Below are 26136 nucleotides of genomic sequence, written 5' to 3'. Positions count from 1 at the left end.
CTCCTTTTTTTTCTCTAAAAGAGAACTTAGAGTAAGTTAAACAAGAAAAATATAATTTTAAAAAGACTGTTTCTAGTTTTTATGGCCTGATTTGAGCTATACCCAAAGATGCTCCAACTTTCTCTGGTTCTGCACTCAAGGATCACTTTTTGATGAGGTTCTGGGACTATAAGTTGCCAGGGATTGAAACCATGCTGGATTCATGCAAGGCAACATTTCCTACTATATTATCTTTCTGGCCCTGCTTCTAATTTTTTTTTGGGGGGGGCACACCGTGTGACGCTCAGAGGTTACTCCTATGTATGCACAAAGAAATCTCTTCTGGCTTGGGGGACCATATGGAACACTGGAGATCGAACCCAAGTCCGCCCTGGGTCAGCCGCATGCAAGACAAACACCCTACCGCTGTGCTGTTACTCTGGTCCCAAGCTTCTAATTTTTAAAGAAGATAAAGTCAAAGCTCAGTCCTAAATATTTATTTATTCAAACACTATATTTGATAAGTGCCTTATAATAAAAAAATTAATAAAAATGACACAGTTAAGAAGCTTAATTTATTGAGATAAAGATGTTGGGTGAGTTGTTGCACTGTGTGTGTGTTTGTTTTTTTCTCATGCCTTACCTTTCTTATTGTTGTTATTGCAATAACTGGAGTGTTGCCTAAGCTTGATTGAAGTGACAACATAATTCTTGTGGTACTTACCAGGGCTCACATACTAAATGCAATACGTACACAGGTATTTTATGGGGGAATAGAACTTTCTTATTATAGAACTTGCAAACATTTTGCTTGTAGTTTTATCTAAATACTCTGTTTTATCGATTCCTTGTCCACAGAGTCTCTTGAACAATGTTCTGTGCATGTAGGAAACAAGGAAACCTAGTTCATGACTTCACCTTTACTTTATTTACACACTATCCCCTGGTTATGCAATGGTGAATTTCTCAATATTCCAAAGAAGTTTGTGTCTACACAACTTTGTTTTCCCTAGACCTGTTAAATCATTTTCATTTAATAAGGAATTTATATGTATATTTGTATTTGAGGACAGGTTTATAAATTAGAGGCCATTTTGTAATTTAAGAGAGACATCATAGTTAAACAAAACATTTTTATTTTTAAAACACTTCAGTAATGGCCCTTAGGCTATTATTTAATATTCTTTTATAATTAGTATTTACATCTGTATAATGGAGATACTTAGATTCTTAACTCTCCAAGAGTTTTCAGACACTGGGGTGATTATTTAGAAAATATTCTAAAACAAAGAGATGAATAAATAGTATTTATCTACTGAAGTATACTTTACATTTTACACTAACCAATGCTAAAAATATTATTCCTCAATAGTAATGACAATTGCTTGTCCATGTTCTCGCTGATATAAACACCTAGCCATGCACTTGGTTAGTGACATTAGTCACAGTACCTTAGAATATGTTCCAATTTTGTCAACACATAATTTCAAAGGAAGTTACATATGATACTGATTTACTCTAAATTCTGTTGCTTAAAATGTCCTCTCAACACAAGAATCAGTATTTTTTGGAGACTTGGAAATACAGAACATCCAATGCTAACTTGAATATATTGAAACTGCATTTTTATAAAATTCTTCTTGAATTTTTGCAAATTATCTTTTGAGAAATGTTGAGGCCAATGAGATTGCTCAAAGGAATGGAGTATATATTTTATATGTAAGATCTCCATAGTCTATTCCAGAATGCATGATTCCCAGAGTACTTTTGAGAATGCCTTCTCTTTGAACAAATAAATAACAAAAGAATATTTCTTAACTGAGGCTGTGCATTAGAAATACTTGAGGGGTGACCCCAGGATTGTGTATATATTTAAATATTCTTTCTGACACTGTCAATACTACTTGTGGGTACAAAGTGAAACACAGAGAACAGGTGGGAAGAAACAAATTGCTAAAGCTTACAAATATATGACATTAGAAAAGAATTTAACTATAGAGTGAGAAGAATAAGATAAAAAGAATGACAAAGAATGGAACAAACAAGTATCAATTGCAGATGTGTCTGAGGGACTTTGGGGAAAATTTAAACCCCACAGTGAGTGCTCAAACATAAGTGCTTCTTAAACAACAGCAACAACAACAACAACAACAGCAACAACAGCAACAACAACAACATAGAAATTCTATCTTTCTATTCCTGCAAGAAAACAATAGGCAACTGGCTGTTTTATAGAGAATAAGAATTAAGGTGTTCATTGACTGCCTGAGTTTATATAGAAAATTATGTACATTCAAAATGGGGTAAAAATATATGTCATAAGATAATATACAAGATTCCTGTTTTCATTTCATCTTCAGTTAAACAATAAAAATCTTTCTGTAGCTGAGTATCTGCTATATAATATTTAAAACATCAGAATTTAAGTTAAACCAGGTTTCAATATAAATGCCTGTATGTGTATATGTACTAACATACATATATTTTTTCTTAAATCTAAGTATTGTAGTGCTAAGTAGGCTGATGAGATGCAGCAGATGAGAATAGCAGTCTAGCATAATTATATTAGTATTAAATTGAAGCAAGTACTTAAATTGAGCTGAGGCATCCTACCTAAGATTGGTCTGAATCAGAATGGCCTTTTCCTTGTTTCTCTATTTTCTAATTTTTCTTGGGTTGCTGCATGGTTCTTTCCCCCATTCATGCGCATTCTCTTTATTTCTTTATTTCTTCTAAAAGAAACTTTTCTTAAATTGTGTGTGTGTGTACATGTGTGCCTGTGCACGTGTGTGTATGTGTGTGTGTGTGTGTGTGTGTGTGTGTGTTAGGGTTCAAAGTCAAAAGACAAAGATCACACAATTGAAGTAAAGCTGAACAAATCTTTAATGCATCCACCAACAGCTTCAACAATCATGAATAGGGCTATATAGAGAAGGGATATAGGGAGGTTCTAGCTTTTTTTTTATAATCTTTAAAATGACTGACTGTTTTCTAGGGGTACCTTTCTAATACTCCCTTGTGATCTTCTCTGATAGGTAGCTTGGGTTAGTGTTAATGGAAATAGATTTGAGGAAACCTAGCATGTGGCTTATACCAGGGGGTCCTTACAAAATGGTGTCCCTCCTTGTTCAGAACCCAGGACCCCACAGTGTTCTCAGTATTTTCTTATACTGAAAATTTAGTATAAAGTATAAAACTTGGTGCCAGAGCGGTATTAGAAACTCCCCAGGAGGAGTTCGGTTCCTGGTGTTGTTTCAGGGACTTGTCAGTTCTATGGTCGGGATCTAGGGCTGGGGGTTGGAAGGTAGCTGTAAGATCACATGGAGTCTAGGTCGAGTCCCTATGATACATGTTCAGGGTGGGAGGCACCCCTGTATCATAAAATTTATGAGTACTTATCCCTAGTAGATAAGCTCTCATTTCTACACAAGATTTCCCCCTTTTTAGTATGCCTATGAAAAAGGGAATAGTGCCATATTATATTCCTGGTACATTTGGGGGTAAGAATGACAGGATCTACATTCTCTGTGTCCTGATGTTTACCTGAGCTTTTATTCCAAATAAGACTTCTTCTAGAATTTAGTACCAAGCAGAATACAAGCAAGTGAAATTAAAAAAAAAATATATATATATATATGTATATATATATATAAATTAAAAAATAGAAAAATAAAAAAGTTAAAAATTTTTAAAAAAGGAATGGAGGCTACCTTTACATTTGGAAATAAATACACTAAGAAATATCCTATTAAATAAAATATAAATATCCTCATTAAGTCTCTTGAGATATTATTTGAGGGGTGAGATTCAGGGCACATTTTTATCCCACACTATGGTCTTGTTTCATTTGAGAAATGGTTTGCAACAATAAGGGATCAAGTAGTGTCCTTGAGCTGGGGGTTCCTTCTGAAGCTGAATACGGTATGTGCAACAGTTCACATTTGGGGGTGTGTGTGAGAAAAAAGGGACACATAGAATGAGTCAGTAGGAGTGGTGGTTGCAGCTTCCTGCTGAGGCAAGAGATGTAGGACTGAGAGGGTGTCCTTTCGCTTTAGGAGCTCGGTGATAGCTTATTTGGGCAGACAGTTGGTCTTGGTACCTAGTGAGTTAAGAACTGAGGGTAAAGAGAGTTAACTAGGGATGGATAATGGATCAGGACACGACATCCTGATGATGAGGAAACAGCAACAACTTGATGTAAGAGCACGTTGCCCTACTGCATCACCTAACGGTAAGATAAAGTCAGAAGACACCCCATCCTTTGATCTGTGTAAAAACCAAGATAACTAACTACAGAAGACTGACTTTGACTACATCAACTGGGCAGAAATTTTCCTGGGGCAAATAAGAAGACCCTAGCCTAGAACTTCAGACTAGGATTTGTACAAAAACTAATATCTCTAATTTCAGAGGTTGGGTTTTGACAACCACAACTGAGCATAACTTCTGGAACCATAAGGAAAGATTCTGTTCTAGGCTTTGTCTTAGGATCTGTGAAAAGCTAAATATCACTAATTACAGAAGGCTGATTACAACTGTGACAGAGTAGAACTTCTAGAACCATAGCAAAAGACTTTATCCTAGACTTCATCCTATGACCAAATACCAAGGTCTCTAATTACAGAAAAATTATTTTGTCGTACATAACAGAGCAGAACCTTTCCTGGCACCATAAAAAGACCTGGTGTTTCAATAATGAGCATGTGTGGAACCTGAAGTAGTTCCAATGATAGTATGCTTCAAAGGTGTAGAAACCCTGTATTTCTGAGACCAAGGGAATTCCCTTTCTGATTTCCCCAATACTTACTGAGCCTATGCAAAAAAGCAAAGCAAAACAAAACAAAACAAAAAAAAACAAAACAAAAAAAAAACTCACAAAAGCTTGCTATACCAGCTCTCCTTCCATTTTTCTTTTTCTTTCTTGTTATTTTATTGTTTTTGTCATTGCTTGTTATGTTTTGTTTTTATTTTTTTCTTTTCTTCTTTTAAATTGGTATTTTTAGCTGCTAGACAGACTACGCCTAGATTTTTTATTTTTCCCAACAGAACCACAGAACTTGAATCATCTTGTCCTGCCTAACAAATTGAGGGGTGCATGGTACTAGGAGCAAATAGTCGCACAAACATTAAATGGAAATAAAAAAAGATCAGATAGAAACACCAAACCCAAAGTCAATGACAATAATTGATGCCCAATCTACAACAAACTACACACAAAGGTGACCTGTTACATTAGCAGTCTAGGGGGCAAAGTGGAGAGGCATGGGAGGCATACTGCGAACAGGGGTTGAGGGAGAACAACACTAGTGTTGGGAATGGCCCTAATTCACTGTCACTATATACCTTAAATATAACTGTGAAAGAGTTGTAAATCACATTGGTCACAATAAAAATTATTTTTAAAAAAGTATAAAACTTGCTGGTGTTTTGGGAATATTCCTAACTTATTTTACCATCTTCTAATGTACGAGGATATTGTGGAACTGACCCTAGATTTATATCTTTAAAATGCTCCCATTTTTCTCTGTTTAGTGATAGACAATTTTCTGTGGGCAAGGAACAGAGTCAGCTCAAGGTGTGGTGAGAAACATGGGAGAGGAGATAAAAACAACAGCAAAACGAAAACAGGAAGTTTGTCTGAAACTAGCTACCACCAACACCACTCTCCATGTGCTCTAACAAAGAGCTTTTTCATATGAGGTGATGAATAGAAGAGGACCTCACTCCAAACCACTAAGTCTGTTTATGTTCTCTGTATTTTCTTCTTTTGAAAACTGCTTGAAGTGGAGACTGGAAGAGCTTCTCAAGGCCTACATCACAACACTCCCAGGTGTGGCAGTAATAGGAGCAGTAAGAAAAAAGGGGCAAGTCTAAGAATGTTGTTTGCTTCTATGCATCACAAAAAGAGAGGAATAGGACAGACTCCGGTTTCACAAATTGTTATCTTTAGACCAGAAGAGTCCAAATTACCTGAAAATTATTCTGAAATAGCAAAATTCAGGACTCCTTCCAAATCTACTAAATCAGAAATTACAAAATAGCACCAAAAATGTGTTTGACCAAGACTATCCCAAAATTTCCAGGTATGCTCATTTGAGAACTGTTTGGATTTTATTTTTGTTACTTATCTATCTATCTATCTATCTATCTATCTATCTATCTATCTATCTATCTATCTATCTATCTATCTATCTATCTATCTATCTATCTATCTATCTATCTATCTATCTATCTATCTATCTATCTATCTATCATCACCTATCTATCTATCACCTATCTATCTATCTATCTATCTACCATCTATCTAGCCATCATTTATCTATCTAATCTATCTATAATTATTTATTTATTATATATTTAATTTAGTCACTTAAAATGTTTTTTTTTTATTTTAAAATCACCATGACATACACAGTTACAAAGTTGTTGATAATTGAGTTTCAGTCATATCATGTCCAACACCCAACCTTTTATCAGTACCAATTTCCACCACCAATGTCCCTCTTCTTACTTCAGCCTGCTTTTATGACAGGCTCTGTGTCTCTGTCTCTCTGTCTATGTCTCTGCCTCTCTCTGTTTCTATCTCTCTCTTCCTCCCGCACTCTCTCATTATTTTTTCTTTTAAACACTGTTGTTTTCAATACTATTACTGAAAGGGTATCATGTTAATCACTTTATCTCCTTTCAACATTCAGTTCTGGTCCAGAGTGATTATTTCCAACTATCATGGTCATAGTGTTTCCTTCTCTGCATTCCCCTTCTTTGTAGCAATCTCCCTACCCTGGATCAGACCTCTTGGCCTTCCTATCTATATTCATTGTCTTTGAATATTATTCTCACATTGTATTTCTGACTTGACTTTTAATAAGCAAACCTCACCTTGGCTGCCCAGAACCACTGTACTAGGGATGACTATAGCTTGCTTTAATTTATAGATATAAGTGTTGAGACAAGGTGACTGGAAGGGGTTCTATTTCACTCAAAAATTTTTCTCCACTTGGTTGACAAAAACTAAATTTGGGGGATTTGTTTGTTGAGTCAGGGACATAATATATAAGGACACACAGAAAGGAAATAAAATGTTTAAAACTGGCAGAGTAGCATAGAAGGGCAAATTTCTATTAGTTCAAAATCTGTATGTTCAGAGTAAAAATTATTTGAAACACAGATGTAAATTTTTCACTGTTTTATGTATTTACAATTATAATATATGCTGGCTGCAGAGATAATACAGAATGGACAGAGCACTTGCCTTGCATGTGTCTAATGCTGACATCCTGTATGATGCCTTGAGCACCCTCAAGAGTGAGTGAGCCTTGTCCATGAGTTTGTAGCTTGGAAGCTGACTTTTAATCGGCAGCTCTGCAGAGGCTCAATGTGTGTGGGCCTTGTGTCAGTCCTAGACTTATCCAGTGAACTTTTAAAAAATAAGGATCCTGAGTTATTGCAGCACTATTTACAATAGCCAGGCTCTGGAAACAACCAAGATGCCCTTCAACAGACGAATGGCTAAAAAAACTATGGTACATATACACAATGGAATATTATGCAGCCGTCAGGAGAGATGAAGTCATGAAATTTTCCTATACGTGGATGGAATCTATCATGCTGAGTGAAATAAGTTAGAGGGAGAGAGATGCAGAATAGTCTCACTCATCTATGGGTTTTAAGAAAAATAAAAGTCATTTTTGTGATAATCCTCAGAGACAATGAGAGGAGGGCTGGAACACCAGCTCACTTCATGAAGCTCACCACAAAGAGTGGTGAATACGCTATAGAAATAACTACACAGAGAACTACCATAATCATGTGAATGAATGAGGGAACGGGAAAGCCTGTCTGGAGTACAGGTGGGGGTGGGGTGGGATGGAGGGAGATTTGGGACATTGGTGGTGGGAATGTTGCACTGGTGAAAGGGGGTGTTCTTTACATGACTGAAATCTAATCACAATCATTTATGTAACCAAGATGTTTAAATAAAGGAAAAAATGAAGAAAAAAAAAGATAAGGCCCCCCAATGCTTACTACAGGCTGTGTTCTTTACACTGACTGTATAGCAAGAGGACGTACAGTAAATGCTTCCCATATACACCTCAAACCAGGTCATTTGCCTGGTCTGTATTGTGAATGGGGGGACAAAAAAAAAAGGATCCTGAGTCCCAGCCCCAGAGCACTGAATCTATGAGGTCTGCAGTATGCTCCTGAGCAGCATGATTTTATAAGTTCCCTGTGATTCTGATAGGAAGCCAGGGAAGGTCTTTGTCTTATCAGATGAGTACCTAATTTCCTCTCAGTTCTGGATGCAATTTAGAATCCCCATCTTCTTCAAATGCAGCTATGGTCAGGCCCCATTTACTAAGAATCACTGAATATGGGTGGGCCCAAGGAGCATCCTGTTCCAGGGTGTAGCCAGGGCGAGGCTTACTGCTAAACTCAGCTCTGTTGAGAGAAGAGTGAAAATTTGGAGCCATGATCCTAAGGCCACAGACATTAGGTCTTCATCAGTAATTCTCTCTGCATTGCTCAGAAAGCAGGATCAATAGAATTCAATAGTAGATTCAGGTAAAGTTGGTGTGTGTATGTGTGCTTACATGAATGCATGTGTGTATGTGTGCATCCATATGTGTTTTAAGGGTAAAAACAAATTTAAAGTAAAAGACAATCCTTCTCCCACCCACATTAAAAGTAAGAGGCTTCCTTTTTCTTTTCCTTTGTGTGTGTGTGTGTGTGTGTGTGTGTGTGTGTGTGTGTGTGAAAATCCTTAGAAAATGTCAAATTGCTTTCTCAGTAATTAGATAAACATTTTGTCAGTTTTATACCTAGATATTCTATCATAAGGATCTGGAAGCCATGTCCGAACATAACATTAAGGAGATATTGGCTGTTATCCCACACTCCTGAGAGGGTGGGATCCAAGCTAAAAAATTATGTTGAGATAAATACAAGCCTTTGACTTTCCCCATGGATGAAAACAATGAGCAATATAAACAATTGACCCAATTACCAAGTAATATTAAAATAAAATACATAAAAATAAAAATAGTACTATCAAGTTTTATTACTTGAAGACTAGTTATTCCTTATCTTGAACATCTACATGTATGCTTAGCTACAGAGATAACTAATATTTCATTCTGTCTTAGTGAATTGCTTTTGTGCATATCTCATATTCTGGTTTAGAGCTTGTTCAAGAATAATATTTCTTTAAAAAGATTTTTTAATAATTTTGATTACCTTATTTTAAACTCTATAATTTAAAAGGTTGATCAGAATACATTTGTCTCTCTCATTCCGTGTTCCAACACCAATGTAAAATTTCATCAATTTTTTGAATTTTTTTCAATTGTCCCCAAATTGCCACACTATCCCAGAAATCAGTGGTCCTCAAACATGGCCCATGGGCCACATATTGAATTTTTTCCCATTTTATTTCTTCACTTCAAAATAAGATATATTCAGTGTGCATTGTAACTTGTTCATAGTTTTTGTTTTTACTATAGTCTGGCACTCCAACAGTTTGAGGGACAGTGAACTGGTCCCTGTTTAAAAATTTTGAGGACCACTGCCACAAATTGACTCTATATTGCTTGTTTACAACTAAGTGGCAATGCAATTATTAAAAACTCTATAGTAAAGAAAATTTGTGAAAATTATTTAATCTCGCAATAGGGTCATTAAGTCATTGTCTAAAGGTTTACAAAGCTATTTCTTGCTAGTTGATCATTCTTATTGTTATTTTTATTAAACTTATGTGGGTTCTATGTAGACACTTTGGTACCTAACTTATTGTTTTTCTACCGGACTTTCAGTATTGAAAAATTTAGAGGTGTCAGATGATGTGTGTTTCCATTAAGTTAATTTTTGAGATCTCAGTCCAAACTCCTCAGCCTTGGCATTTTTCAGCTTTCCCTAGTGTACAGGATTTTTGAATTAGAAGATTTGTTTAATCACATTCCACTGAAAACACATTGAGTGTATGTGTACATGTTAACTCATATATAAGTGTAGATATGAATGACCAGTGAGAGATATCTACCGTCACCTCCCTTCCACCTTGTTGTCTCATTTCCTTAGCTTTTTTTTTTTCACTTTTTTAATTTTGGTTTTTCCTGAAAGACCTACTTGAGAAGAGATGTTACTCTGTTTTTATAAAAGGTGTGAAAACCAGTGATCTTAGTTTCTCTGGGTCTTCTCTAGCTCTATCATTTCAGTAATCTATGAGTTATATTTAGGGCCGTAGTCTTCCCTCTTCTACAATTCCCTGATATAGCAGAGGACTACCTCTTTGCATCAGAAGGTGAACCAGACCCTATATACATCCTTCCTGCTCTGCAGGATGGAGGGTTTTTTGTTTGTTTGTTTTTTTTTTTTTGTTTTGGAATGACTCCCAGTAGTGATGATACATCTAGACAAGGGGATCAACACAGAGCAGAGATGGGGAGGGGAACTGGGAGATAATGTTGGAAGTTGAGAATTGGAAAATGATTTTTCACTTTACAAACAGGCTCTGTCTTCTGTAGCCTGCAGCACATTGTTCTAGTCTTACTTAAAATAGTATTTCCAGTAATATAATAATAACTAGATTAGAACAAAGAGTATTTGAGCTGTTGAGAACTGATGTGGCTGAATTTGCCTATTAATAAAAATGCTTGACTATGACTAGGTACAAATCTCTGAAAATGGTTTCAGATGTCTACAATAGAGGTACAGGAATATGGTCAGTTTCCTTATTTAAGTTTTCACCATAGCTGCCACAATTTTAGTGACTCATTTGGAATCTGCTGTAGAGAGTGAACATCAGACCTCCCACATTCTCTACTCTTCCACCCACCATACCAACAGAGAACCCTATTGTGCTCATAGAAGCTTAGTACCATGAATAGAGCCTTTATTTTAGCCCCACTTCTGAGTACACTTACAAGTTTCCTTAAGTGCAATGGTTTTGACGTCAATATGTAAAATAATAAACTACAGTAGTTAGAAGGGGTTTTTGAAATGTCCAACTTACTGCTATCTACTCTATTTCTTTTATATAACAGAAAAAAAGTATAGAATGTCTGTTCAGAGACATGTCCATGATATAGAATTGGTTGACTACAGAGATAATCTATTGATACTGAATAAAAAATTAGGGAAAAAATAGAAACTTGGCCAAAATTCTTCAGATTAGTTTTTCTCAATTTTGTCATCATAACATTCCCATGGGAAAGCAAATGAACATTTGATCCCATTAGCTGACAAATGTTTTTCTCCTCTTTACATATTGGTTCACATTAGAACTCTTTCCCAGTCTTTTAGCTCATCTCCCCAAACCCTCAGCCTAGGATAAGGTTTGATAAAGAATTCGTTTGTTTCAAAGAGAGATTTTTTAATTTGAAAGATTTTAGCTTATTTATCACTGTCAAGGCATGGAGAATGATATCCTTTGGGACTAGAGATATAATAGTTAGTAGGTGCCAAATATCATTATTCCTTGAGATTTAGAATTTGAATCATAATTTTTTTTTTTTTTTGGTTTTTGGGCCACACCCAGCATTGCTCAGGGGTTACTCCTGGCTGTCTGCTCAGAAATAGCTCCTGGCAGGCACGGGGGACCATATGGGACCAACTACCTTTGGTCCTGGATCTGCTGCTTGCAAGGCAAACGCCTCTGTGCTATCTCTCCGGGCCCTGAGTCATATTTTTTGCCTTAGTATATAAAGTATAAAAACCTGGTTAGTATTTTTTTCAAGAAAGGAAGTTACTTTATATTATTTATTTTACTTTATTATTTTATTTTATTTGGTTTTGGGGCCACACTTAGTGGCACTCAGGGGTTGCTCCTGGTTTTTAACTCAGAAATCACTCCTGGCAGGCTTTTGAGACAGTATGGGATGTGGGGAGTAAAGCCAGGTTAGCTGCCTGCAAACCAAGTTCCTACCCACTGTACTATCATTCCAACCAGGAAGTTATTTTAACAACCCATCATTGAACATGAGTTTTCCTCACTGTAAGTTTCTTTTATTATCTTAGAAATTGATTCTTGGCTTTATTATTGACCACAAAGTTTCATTCCACTGAGTTTTATGATGATAGGAGCATTAGGTGATGGTCTCCATTGCTCACTGAATACATCTCAATATAGCATTTGTCCAATCACCATGTAACAGTTACAAGATAGAAGAGTAAAATTAAAAATAAAAGATATGATGCTTAAAAACTAGATACTGTTAATCTTATTTCTATGACTTTTTGGAAAAGACCAGAACTATAGGAAGAGAAAATAGATCAATCATTGCTTGACAATTCATGGAAGGATTCACTTTAAGAGACACGAGGGAATTTTTGCATGTGATGAAATAATTCTATACATTTATTGTGGTGGTAGTTACTGTATTGTCAATACTTAAAACTGTATGAGTTTGTCAATACTCAGAACTGTATGTATTTGTCAATACTTAAAACTGTTAGTCAAAAGAAGGTGAATTTTATTGTATTTCACTTACATGCTAATAAATGTGATACAAAAAATTGAGGGCATAAACAAACATCTCTTCAAAAAAAGTTTCAAACAAATCCAAATTGTATTCAGTGCAAGCTCATTTTATAACTTTACTAAAATAGGAGCTAGAAAGTACAGAGATTAGAGCACTTGCCTTACGTGCAGTCAATCTGGGTTTGATCAAGGACACTTACTGTAAAGCCACCAGCAGTGATAGGTGCAAAGAGAAATCAGTTCTTAGCACATTTGGTTGTGGCCCCCCAAATGGTAATACTACTACTACTACTTCTACTATTAATAATAATTGATAAAATTGATACCTTTATCTCTCTTTTAGAAACCCAGTTGTTAAATTTATCAGGATAAAAACATAGCTTCAAAAATAAGCTCATTTTGAAAGATAACTTGTAGGTGAATTCCCCAGAGATATACAGAAATATAGTTTCCTGAGGTTAACTCTATCACATTGGACAGGAGAGCACTGTTAAGGGGTAGCACAGAATTTTTCATAAATCTGACACATTTGTGTTCAAAGTAAACCATTGAGGAATAATGGTGAAGGATATTGGCATTCTGATAGTGGGTGTAGTATAGAATTTTAAGTCTAGAGTATGAGTGAATACTATTGCAAATCATGATGCTTCAGTGAAAAATAAAAGGATCCTGACCTGTCCCCAGCAATACTCAGGGGCTATTTCAAGCTCTGTGTTTAAGAGTAAAATCCCAGGTGGTGTTCAGGGGGCCCATGTATGTTGCTGCTAATTTAAATAGGGATTGGTCACATGCAAAACTTGCTCTGTCTAGCTCCAATAAATATTTGATTACATAAATTCCCTAAAAAAAGAATCAATCTAACAATTGAGCTCTTTAGGATTAATAGCCAAACAAATGGATTATGCTAAATAGACTAAAAGCCACACTAATAAACTATGCTTTTTTAAAAATTTATGATTACCTCACTTTATTTCTTATATTCAAACTTCAAATTAACCATATGCTAACTGCATGCAGTCACATATTCTAAATATTAAATTAACCGCACTTTATATTAAACATTACATAAGTTTTGGTTGATGCTGGTGGAGGTATCTTGTTGACTTAAGTCAAGTGGGGAGGAGATATGACAGTATTGAGAAGGTAATTCACCACTTATTTTTCCTCTCCCTCCATCACCTTCTATGCAAAATGGGTGTGGAGGTCTGGGATGGATAAAATCTTTACAGCATGAATCTCAAGTCCTGCCAGCCACACGAGGTGGCCATAAGGCCTCATCTAATGTCCACTTGCTCTGCCCATCATGGGAGTTAGTCCCTACCACCCAATTACTCTGGGAACCATGGACTCAGGCTGGAGCTAAATATTGCTCTTTGCTGGAAAGGAAAGTCAGTCTTAGACCTTGCTTAAGCCTTTTTGGTCCATCGTCTTCCTTAACAGAAAAGAGTTGCAGGAAGAGATGAGCAGTGAAGTAGCAACTGGTTTTATTTAAAAGAATAAATTTGAATATAGGGGAGAAAAAGGAGGGTGAGAGAAAAGCTCACTCAAGGGAAAATTTGGAGTTCTCCAATGGTAGAGAGAGCCCCAGTACGCAACCCAGCACAAAAGTAGAAAAGTACACTGATGAGGGAAGATGGGGATGGTGTGTTTATGTACCATAGGCAAAGGTTTAAGAAGCAGATTTGTCCAAGTTGTCTTCTATAAGGTTTTTCCTGACCTTCTCCACAAGAGACTTTCTACCTAGGCAAGAGTCTATTGCTAGGGTGGTTGCTAAAATGAAGGGTTTGGATCAGTTGACCTTCTTTGACCTTCCTCTCCAGGTCTTTGTTCCTGCTAGAGCTCATGTTATCAGGCCTTGGTTCCAGTATCCGAAAGGTGGGTAGGTTCTGGTAGCCTTAGGGATAGAGACTCCAGTTACTTCTTCAAAATACATCTTTTGTTTTAATAATGCCCAAGAACTTTTTGTTACATCTTAGGAACCCATTGCAATTAGGGGCTGGGGGTGTGGGGGATTCCCTATTTATTTAGCCTGCTACATAAGTATAAATTTTAAAGTTTGTAGCTAAAAGTTGTACTGGTTGTATTCTGAGAGCTCATTAACCAGATTAAGTGCTTACTTGCTTGGGACAGTATGTATGGAGGAACATTTCTATCAAGACAGAAAGATTTATCAGGTTGTCCTGTATTAGAAACCATTTCTTCTAAAACCTAAAACCAGGAGGTTCCTAATTCTGGAGTTGGAGCATTTGATTTGGGGTCACACCTGGTAATGCTCAGGTTACTCCTGGCTCTGTGTTTGGGAATTATTTCAAGCTGACTCAGGGAACGATTGGGGTGTAGGGATCAAACTTAGGTCAGTCACGTGCAAGGCCAAAACCCTATTGGCTCTCTGGTGCCAGGTTTCCATTTTCAACTGAATAAAATCTTTCAACACTACAAAAAAAAGTCATGGTTCTCGCCCATATTTTTTCAGACTTCTTTTCCTTAGCTTCTGGAAATTATTTTATCATCCTTTAGCTAAAGTTCCTACAAAATCTGTGTAACTTCTGTCTCCTGAGTAGCTAGTTTATTTTTATTGGGTTTCTTGCTTCACTAGAGGTGAACATTGGAGGATTCTGTCAACTTGTTCTCAGTTTTATAATTGTCAATATGGAAAGCCCAAAGACTGAAACACTTTCTTTCATAGGGATTCCAGCAGACATATGAATGGAAAACCAGGCTCGGTGCGGTGGAGTGTTGGGAAGGTTGCCCTGAATTATTTTGTAGACTTTTCCTGTCATCTTCATGTGGTGTTGTCTACATCTGTCTTCCTGGCAGGTTTTTAAGCAGCTATGTTTGAAACTGTATTTGTTAAAGTTCTCTGAGAGAAAAATGTGTTCCTTGGAATTGCATTGGCTAATGTTTAACTATTGACTTTCCTGGCTAAAAAGGCTTTGATTTGTAGCATTTGATACCTACTATGGTTTCACACTCTCTCCATGGCTGATTTCAAGCAACAAAATTAAAGTAACAAAGAATACAAGGCTGGGAAATATTCCCACTATTAGGATATTATCATTGTAAATGATCTCAAGATTATAATGAGAGAGAAACTAATGACTGATGAGGTATTGAGTGTAAGTTACCCATGTTTCATTCATTTTTGCTGCAGTTTGTTTATATAATTAAGATTTTAATGATGGCAAAGTTTAACAATGGGAAAAAGATCTTCCTAAAAGTTATACAGTTAGCATGTTGATATCAGTTTGCTCTCGCCCTCTCATTTTGACTGAATAAATACAATTATGATGAGTCTTTTGTTCTAATTGTATCCCCCTTTGCATGTCTAGGGGAGTGTTCTTGAAGATGGTTGGATTGTAGGAAATTGTCATTTGTGAATATTATAGGGATATCTAATTTAATCAGGCATCATTTCTATCAAAAGGAATAAATGTGCCCAAATTTTTAGAAAGTTATGCAGAGTGTTTTTTATAAATAGCCCCCCAAAAGAAATCCCAACCTTCCAGTTGAGCTTTTCCTGGCTCATGATGATTTCATGAATGAGCTAGAATATGAGCTTCTTGGGAATGCGAGTGGGATGGCAATGACCCCTTTTGGTTTATACAGCATATTTTGACCCTTTTTAATATCACTCGAGGAATCTGAAGAGCTTGGAATGCATGCAATTTTCAGTTCTTATTTGGATAGCACAATTGTTCTCAGAGTAGCACTGTTTTGCATCACATTTAATATACTTAAAAATGCCAATCAGTGCTTTTAAGTTGAGTAACAATTTTTTTATTGAGATTTGCGACATGCTGAAAAGTGAAAATTGTATATCCAGTATAATGATTTCTCCAATTCTTGTACAATTCTGTTCCAGAATCTTAAAAGTACACGGCAAGTGTGGCTGAGTAAAGGAAGAAATAAATGAGGACAAAATGAGATTAGGAAGAGATATTATTTCATGGCTATTGGCTTATTTTGCTGTAAATTATTGACATATTTTTGTTTTATTTTATTTTTAATCTCTATTTAAGCATCATGATTACAAACATGTTTGTAGTTGGGTTTCAGTTATAAAAAAGAACATCCCCTTCACCAGTGCAACATTCCCACCACCAATGCTCTCCAACTCTTTCCTCGCCCAACCCTTGCCTGTATTTGAGACAGGCATTCTATTTCTCTCACTCATTACCATTGCCATGATAGTTGTCAGTGTAGTTATTTCTCTAACTGGACTCTTTGTGGTAAGCTTCATATGTTGGGCCGGTCCTTCTAGTCCTCATCTCTATGGTCTCTGTGTATTATTACAATAATGTCTTTTATTTTCTTAAAACCCACAGATGAGTGAGACTAAAAGCTGTCATATTCACAAAGGCATCTGTGAAGTGCTTTACTGAGATTTTGCCTTAGGTCTTTACAGCTTCATGAAGCAATAGAAATGTTGGAAAACTGAATGAAGTGAGAGTTCTACAGATAAACCTTTGGTCTCACAGATGTGAGATCCTAAGTAAGTAAGCCTTCATGACTCAGTTTCTACACCTATAATCAGGCAGTATTTCTCCTACTTCACTTGTCCAAAGTAAGATGATGTATACAAAGCAATTGGCTCCAGGAAGGCATTCAAAATGTGAGAGTTATGAGTATAATATACACTTCTGCTTAAGATGAAAATGTGGTCCATCTCAGTTGCATTGGTTAGATTATTTACTGTGTGGCATTATCATAACCCAGTGAAACCACAACATAGAGTTAATTTATATCATTCTTTGCTTTTAGATGATAGAGTCTGGGAATCAAGAAATTTGAGGGGCTGGAGAGATATTATAGCAGTAGGGTGTTTGCCTTGCACATGGCCAAACCAGGATGGAACCTTGGTTCATCCCGGGCATCCCATATGGTCCCCCAAATCAGGAGTGATTTCTTAGCACATATACAGAAGTAACTCCTGAGCATCACAGGGTGTGGACCAAAAACCACAAAAAGAAAATTGAAATTCATTAATTAGGTCTGACCTTCAAGTTTTATGAAAGTCAACAGGGCTAAAATTTATGGTCAGATTATGATGACATAGTATGAATTCAGAAATTTGTTATTTGGAACAAAACTTGAAAAAGACCTTGACCAAGAAAAATGTTTTAACTGTTAACTTTGAGCAAATGGGCACAAATATCTCCTAGACTCATGACCCTTTATTTTAAAAATCTAATACAGCTTTATTCTAAAGGTAAAGGGTACTTATTATCTTGTAAGTAGCCAATCGAAGGTTAATGATGCAGTCAAGTTTTATAGAGCTTTGTTTCTTAAGACTGCATTTCTCCCAATTAAAAAATAAAGTGAAGACCTCATTCCCCAGGGTTTTAACAATGGGAATATTTTTAGATGGAGGTAGCATTATTGTTACTCCAGTGGCTCTCAATTATGTCATGCACTTCAACAGTTTCTGAATCTTTTGCTCTCCAGAGCAAAGGCGACTTTCTGCAGAAGTTTTCACAGGTCTTTGTGATTTTTTTTTTTGAAGTTTACTTGGGCATTTTAAGAGCAATGCATAAGTGTTTTTCCATGTATTTGTACTTTCCTGTTTTTATTCTCATCTCCAGGTTCTTTTGTGGTTTTATGCATTACCAATTCTATAGCTGTAAATATAGCTGTGAGTGCATGCATCCTATAGGACCCAATTTTAGAAAGAGAATTAAACCTCCTCTATTTTCAGTTTTCCAACCCTGAGTAGGCTGTCATCTTGAATCTTGAATCCATTAAAACTTGACTTGAATTACACATCATATTTGCAGTTACCTCCATAGAACAGTTTGGATAGCCATGAACAGCTAGAATCTCCAGTCTGCATAAGCTTCTCCAGGGTTTTTTCTTTTGTTTCTGAGGGCTTTTTAGTATCTAAGTGCATCCTATTAAAATGAAAACACTTTAGAAAAGGTGCTACATTCAGCAGTTTTCTCCTCAGTCAGATTTTGTTAAAGGTTAATAAAAAAAAAAAAAAAAGAAAAAAAAACAAGAAATAGCCAAGGTTTTGGAGAAGGGACAAAGAGCCTTTATAAAAGAACAGTAACAACACAAAGAAACACACTAGGATTGCTCGTGACTCCATGATGGTCTAGGTATTTTTCTGTAGCCAGTGGTCCTTACAAGTATGCTTGACTGAACTGCAACATCCACACAACCTGGGAATATCATAGTAACATATTCACTGGAAACAATCAAGTATTGCTGAATCAGAATAATAGAGCATTGTTCTGAAATGAGCTCACTCATTTTCTTCCTCCAGCCCAGTTATCCTGAGGTACATTGAAGTCTGAGAAGCCCTTCTCTAAACAACAGATTCAGACCCCATTTTATTCACATGAAAAAAAAAGCATAGTTTCTTTCTTTTAAAATTTTAGACCGGGGATGGGGGGAGTTTTTAGAACTTAATCCTAGGTCTTAGTTCAGGGTTCACTCCTGGAGAGCTGAGTGGAAAATGTGGGTTTCTGGGAATTGAAACTCTATGAACCTGTGTTGGCTGCAATCGAAGCAAGCATCCTACCTTCTGTGCTCTAGCACCAAAGTACCATAGTTTTATAAATATTAGACTTCTAGGTTGAGATGATAGTTTGAAGAACTGGAGTGCATGCTCAAGGAAAATATGAGTTTAATTCTCAATCCTTCATGGTTCTCTGAATATTAACAGGAACAACTCCTAAGAAATTCTAGGTCTGGCTGAAAAATTGCACTTCTTTGGTAGAAAGAGAACTGAACGAGGATATGTGTGGCTCTCCATACTTTGGATACTTGTACTAAAAATATACAGTGTGAAATAATTTTAGTTCTTTTGTTACTGCAACTGTTGTGTTACCTTTCCTTGAAGTGATTTGAGATTAATATTATTAAGGATAATTATGAGTGATGTGGGAGTTAATTTCCCACAGTTCAAATAAAATCATGCAGGCTCTCAAACATCTCACAGTTTGAGTGCATAACTGAACACCAAAATTGGAATGCAGAATATTAAGAAAAATATGGTGACCTGAACATCCAGGATTTGAGATGTCCATTTGTTTTTATGTTGCAGAATATGCCGTTGTCCTAATTCCATTGTTTCTTCTGGTATATATTTTATATATTCTAGAACTGAGTAAATAAACTCATTCAAGACATATTGGGTAAGTTGTGACCCATATCTACTCAATCGCTTCATGAATCTCTATGGCTTCTTTCAAATCGGGTAATAGTCTCTTTTTTCTTTCTTGATGGTTCTTATGAGAATAGATGAAAAAAATATAAAAGCCACTTATGAAGCTTACAAGCAAGATTGTAGGCTGAGGCCATGAGTTATAATTAATTCCTCTTTGTGTACCACTATTTTATTTCATCTCTATAAAACAAATAAACAAACAAATAAATAACAGTAACAACAGCAAAAATCCCCGAAAACAGACATATACCTTGGAGCCAAAATGTAACTTCCAAGGATATACAACTCTCTTGAGTTTCACAGAGAAGTTAGTGCCATTACAGAGCCCACACTCCAAGCAAAGAAATTGACTTTTTCTGGAGGCCCATGATGAAGTTCATGCTTTTGCTTTTGAGAAGCTCATCCATAAAAGGCCAGAGAGATAGGAGAGGTGCCTTTGAACTTAAGAACTGTGTACCTTGAATTATTCCCTGAACATTTGATCATGGAGACACTCAGAGTCTGGGCTATTAGTGGCATTGTGTAGGGAAAGGACTGTCACATCCAATGGAAGAGGTTCTTATTGATCATAACTTAAAAGAAACTATATCCAACCATATAGCATATTCAGACCACCAGTTGCCATCTATTTCCAGGTTGAAAAGTCAGAGAGTAGTGTACATAGACTCATATATATATATATATGTATATATATGTGTATATATATACACACATATATATATGAACATATTTATTTAAAAATAAACTTGATTAAAAAAAGAGACTTGAGGGGCCGGAACAGTGGCACAGTGTTAGGGCATTTGCCTTGCACACGGCTGATCTAGGACGAACCTGGGTTTGATCCCCTGGCATCCAATATGGTCCCCCAAGACAGGAGTGATTTCGGCGCACATAGCCAGGAGTAACCCCTGACTATCACCAGGTGTGTCCCCAAAACAAAAACAAAACAAAAAAAGAAAATTGAGAGAAATACTGAGGGACACAATCTTAACAAATAGGAATTGATTCCCAGCGTGATTTTCATGACAGAAGAGAATAAATGGTACAGAAAGTCAAGTGCAGCAATAGTCCATGATTTTTATATTTATAAGAAAAACAAATCATCATTAAGAAGAAATGATACATCTTATATTGGTTATAAAAATAAATAAATCAACTAAAAATCTCTTTTGGAGTAAAGATATTATTGGATTGTGCAATGTAAGGTACTTTCGCTGTTAACGTCAAAATTACTGATATCATGGTGTTTGGAATCATGCCTAAGAACAAGAAACAAGAAAATGTGCATAGTGAAAGATTTATTAAAAAATGTAAGAGAAATTCAGTACAATTCAGAGAACACATCAAAGTACCCATAAGAGAAGAAAATAAACACAGGTGATGGTGTTAGAAATTTGTATGCCTGAAACTCAGCTATAAATAATTGTAAATAAGTCATCTAATAAAGCAGCAGAAAATAATCAAATCGAATAATTCAAGTATAATAATTGCAAACATTTGATATTGCATCAAAATATCATGTCTGTCAAATAAACACACACAAATAACCACTAGAAATTTAAGAAAAAATTACAAAGCATAATTGCAGTCTAGTTAAGCAGTCCTTATTTTAACTGTCAAATAAGCAAAATATAGCTAGCAATTTATGAAGAATAAACATAAAAACATGCTAGCATGTGATCACTATGAATAGTGAATTTAACATTTTTATTTGTAAACTAGAAACAGAAATGAGACAATTTTCTGTGGTGATGGAACAAATTTCAGTATTGATTACATATTTAGCTGTAAAAACTATCTTAATAAAATATCCTAAATTTTATTTTTTATAGGCCTTATTATCTGATTAGGGACAATTAAGCTAGGGATCAGCAATATAAATAACAGAATAAAATATCAACTATACAGAAGTTAAAGCTATTCTAAATAACTACTAGATCCTAAATAAATTAAATTGAAATTTCATGCTGTTTAAGGTATTTGGAAACAGTTACACAAATAAAAACTACACAAAATTTAGGGGTGTAGTTAAAGCTACATTATAAAAATATTATAATATTTATTTTAATGACTATAAGTAAACTTATTTTTATTAATAAGGTTTTAGTACAAATAAAGAGGACAAAATAAATAAGGAGGGAAGATGTAATTTTTGTTTGTTTGGTTTCTAATTACTTTTAAAATTTATTTATTTTTAATTTTTAATTTTTTTAAGTCCCATAATTTACAGTTATTCACTGGTGTAATTTCCCTTCTCCTTTGTCCACAGTTTCTCTCCCACCTTAGCCTGTATCCTTGACATTTGTAAGTTTTCCTATTGTATTTTGGCTACCACACATTTACTCCTCTTGCTCCTTGGTTCAGATCTATTGTTTTATTGCACCATTGATTTTTCCAAGGCCCCTCCTCCCTGACTCTTTACTCCTAAACACCTCTTCTTACACTCCTCACTCTCTTTCCTTCCTTCCCCTTCTTTCTCAGTTCTATAACTAGGTGCCCATTTAATAGAGGTATTCCCTTAGTTGGTAACTAATATTTCTTTGTGCTATTAAGTAAGATTGTCCAGTATTTTTTTATCCTTCTGACTTAATTCACTTAATATGATACCCCCCATTTTTAACTAAATTGCAGCAAATTGCATTATTTCACTTTCCTTGCAGCTGCATATTATTCTATTATGCATACAAATGACACGGTCAATTTCCACTTATTCATCATTGTACACCTAGGTTGATTCTGTAGTCTAGCTATTGTGCTAAGTGCTTCAATGAATAATGACATGCATATGTTATTTTTGAATAAATAATTTTGGTGTCTTACAGATGGATACATTAAGGTGGAGTTCCTGGGTCATGTGGCAACTCTGTTCTTAGTTTTTTGATAACTCTCTATACTGTTTTCCATAGAAGTTGACTCAATCAATTATTGACTCAATCAATTATTACTAGCAATGTATGAGTTTCTTTTTCATCATAACCCTGCCAACATAGATTGTTCTCTTATTTTGCTTTGTTTTGGCCTCAAATCCAATCACATTCAGGAATTAGTTCTGGTTCTGTTTTCAAGGATCATTCTTGGTGGTGCCTGGGTGATTGAACCTGGGTTGGATACATGCAAAGCAAACACTTTACCTGCTTTATTATCTCTCCATCCCCTATTTTGAAGTCTTTCTTAATTTTATTTATTTATTTTTGTGTGTGTGGTGGTGGGGAGGGCACTCCCAGTTGTGCTCAGGGCTTACCACTGAATCTGTGCTTAGGATTATTTCTGATGTGTTTATTGGACCATTTGGGGAACCTGAGATCTAACCTAGGCTTAGTGGCATGCAAAGCAGGCACCTTTCACCTAGTATTATTATTCCAAAATTTGCTAGTTTTTTAATAATATATTCTACTCTCACTATTCCCACAGGGGTGAGATGATATCTCATTATCTTCTTGATTTGGATATTCTTGATAAGTGATAATAAACACATTTTACTATTGATAATTTGTCTTCTTCAGAGAAATGCCTGTTCATTTTCTCTCCTCACTTTTTGATACAATTTTGTTGTTATTAATCTTTGCATGTAATTTATATTTAGGATATTAAGTTTTTATCATATGTGTTGTGACAACTATTTACTTCAATTTAATTGGATGTTTTTAATTTTTATTGTGTTTTTCATGAAATTTATTTTTAATTTTATGTAGCCCCATTTGTTTATTTTTATTTCTGTTGTCTTTGTAAATGAAATCAAATGCCTTTGAGATTCAAATCTATCAAAGTTAGAGTGTTTAGCTGATATTTTCCTCAAGGTACTTTATAAATTCTGATCTCAAGATTTTTGTTTCACTTTGAATCAACTTTTCTATCTGGTGTGAGACATGAATCCAACTTTTCTTGTGTGTGTGTGTGTGTGTGTGTGTGTGTGTGTGTGTGTGTGTGTGTGTGGTGTGTGTGTGTGTGTGGTTTATCACATTTTCACAGCAAAATTTGTTGAAGAGACTATCTTTTTCTCAGATTCATACTCTTAAATCCTTGTTGAAAATTAGTTGACTATAGATCTGGGAGTTTATCTTTGGGTATTATTTGATTTAGTCAGAATTATTTTTTATTCTAGTATCACTGTAAGCCTACATTTATTCTATAAATTTAGGTGTTTTTTTATGCAAGACAGACAATTTCCTAATTCCTCTAACCTCTGATTTTTTATCAGAGAGTTTAATCTATTGATATTCACAGAGATTATTGTTTTTATTTTTCTGTGTGGAGTTTATTTTCTGCAGTTGACCATTTACATTTTAATGGAATCCTTTCAGCAATTCTTGCAGAATTTGCTTAGATACACCAAATATAATTGACTCTTGTTTGTCTGAAAATGCTTTGACTCTCCTAATCTAAATCACAGCTTCCCAGGGACTCTAGATTGAGATATTTTCTTATTAAGTACTTTAATATATTATTTTTTATTTTTGTTTATTTATTAAGCTACACCTAGTTATACTCAGAGGTCTCCTGGCTCTGAAATTATGGGATCAGTTCTGGCAGTATTCTGTGGTCTATATGGGATGCCGAGGATCCATCTGAGTTCTTTGTGTGCAAGGCAAGTGGCCTACCTGTTTACTATCATTCCAGCCCTACCTCTTTCAATACTGTGACTACATTCTTTCACTATTTTCTTGCTTGTTTTACAGCATGTTGAATGAGAGAAAAAAATATAAATCTATGAAATATTTTAAAAGTATTAGAGTACTTCTTTACAAACTATTTCAACAAAACAATTTTTTCTTGGAATCTCTAATCTGCAATCTTTAATTCCAGAGGTCTGACTGAGACAACTGCAACTAAGCAGATCTTCTGGAAACATAATGAAAGACCCTATCCTATACTTTGTCCTAGGATCGGGGAAAAAACAAAACCCAAACTACAGAAGACTGATTAAAACAACAGTGATGGAACAGAACTTCTAGAGCTGTAAAGACTCCATCCTAGGCTCCATCCTTTTACTTGTGCAAATACCAATAACTTTAGCTATAAAGGCTATAAAGGATGATTTTATCATTCACAATGGAGCAGAAAGTTTCCAGACACCACAAAAGTACCTAGGGGAGAGTAAAAGAAAATGTATGGAGCCTGTAGTTATTTCCATGACAATATACTTCAAGGGCGGAGAAACCTTGTATCTCTTATGCCAAGGGAATTCCTTTCTAATCTCCCCAATATTTACTGTGCCTATGCAAAAACAACAAAGCATAAATTATTTTTTGTTATTGTGTTGCTTGTTTTTCTTCTTGTGTGTGCTTGGTTTTGTATTTATCTCGGGACCACGGTTTTTGCTTGGTTGTCTTTATTGTTGTGTTGCTTATTGCTATGGTGCTTTTCAGGTTTTTTTGTTTGTCTGTTTTCTTTTTCTTTTTCTTTTTTTTTTTTTATTCCTGTTATGTTTTTCTTCCTTTTCCCCTCTCTTCTCTTAAATTGATATTTATACCTCTAGAAGGACTCCTCCTGTCTTTTGCTTGTTTAATTTTTGTTCCCCCGCTTTTTCCTTCTAACAGAACCACATAACTTGAATCATCTTGTTCTACCTCACAAATTGGAGGAGAAATAAGGGAGGGTACCAAGACCTAACAGTAGTATGAACATCGAGTAGAAATAAAAAATGAGCAGACTTAAACACCAAATCCAGAGCCAATGACAACAGAATTGATACCCAATCTATAACAAGCTAGACACAGAGGGACCACTTATTCTAGCAGCCTGGGGGGTGGGCAAAGGAGGGGAATATGGGATGCATGCTGGGAACAGAGGAGGAGGGAGGACAACATTGGTGGTGGGAATGCCCCTGATTCAATGTCACTATGTACCTAAAATAAAAAATAAATAAAACAAAAATCCCACAATCTTTTCTTGGAATCTCTAATATGCATTATATAACTTTTATTATATATTATAATATACTGTTATAAAATACATTTTATAGATGATTATATAAATATATAACTTATTTCAGATTAAAACAGTCACTGCAAAATTGAAAAATTGAGTTAGGCTAATAAATTAACTGATAGTTAAATCTACTATTTAAAACACCACCAGTAACTAGATAGTTTTAGAATTAAATTTAACCTAACTTAAATAGTATATTAATAAGGAATATCACTTTTAGCTGTTTCTTAGCTCTACATGGCTTTATGGGAAAGATGAAAGCTATGAGAACCACAGCCAATATACAGGATTTTGGAGGGTAGTAGTGGGTAGGACCATTCCCAGTGGAGCTTCAGGCCTATTTTGACTTTGGGCTTAGTTTTGACTTCTAGTGATGCTTGGGAGAATGCCCTGGGATTCTGGGTATTGAACCAGGTTTGACCACATACAAGCTAAGAATCTTACTCCCTGTTCTGTTTCTTCAGTTCTTGATTTAATTTTTAAAAATACTTTTCCTTGGGGTAGGAGATATAGCATGGAGGTAGCACGTTTGCCTTGCATGCACAAGAATGGTGGTGTTTGAATCCCGGTATCCCATATGGTC

General features: G+C 35.4%; 1 non-coding gene across 1 annotated transcript; it reads left to right on the top strand.

Moving 5' to 3' along the window:
• The first annotated feature begins 7987 nt into the window (after positions 1–7987).
• On the top strand, positions 7988–8120 carry LOC126012599 (small nucleolar RNA SNORA51). Its single transcript, XR_007497051.1, has one exon. It is a non-coding gene; the product is annotated as a small nucleolar RNA SNORA51 (small nucleolar RNA).
• Positions 8121–26136: the final 18016 nt, after the last annotated feature.

This window comes from Suncus etruscus, chromosome 6 (assembly GCF_024139225.1).
Source record: "Suncus etruscus isolate mSunEtr1 chromosome 6, mSunEtr1.pri.cur, whole genome shotgun sequence".
In the NCBI taxonomy this organism is placed as follows: Eukaryota; Metazoa; Chordata; class Mammalia; order Eulipotyphla; family Soricidae; genus Suncus; species Suncus etruscus.
This window is presented reverse-complemented; position numbering and strand designations above follow the sequence as displayed.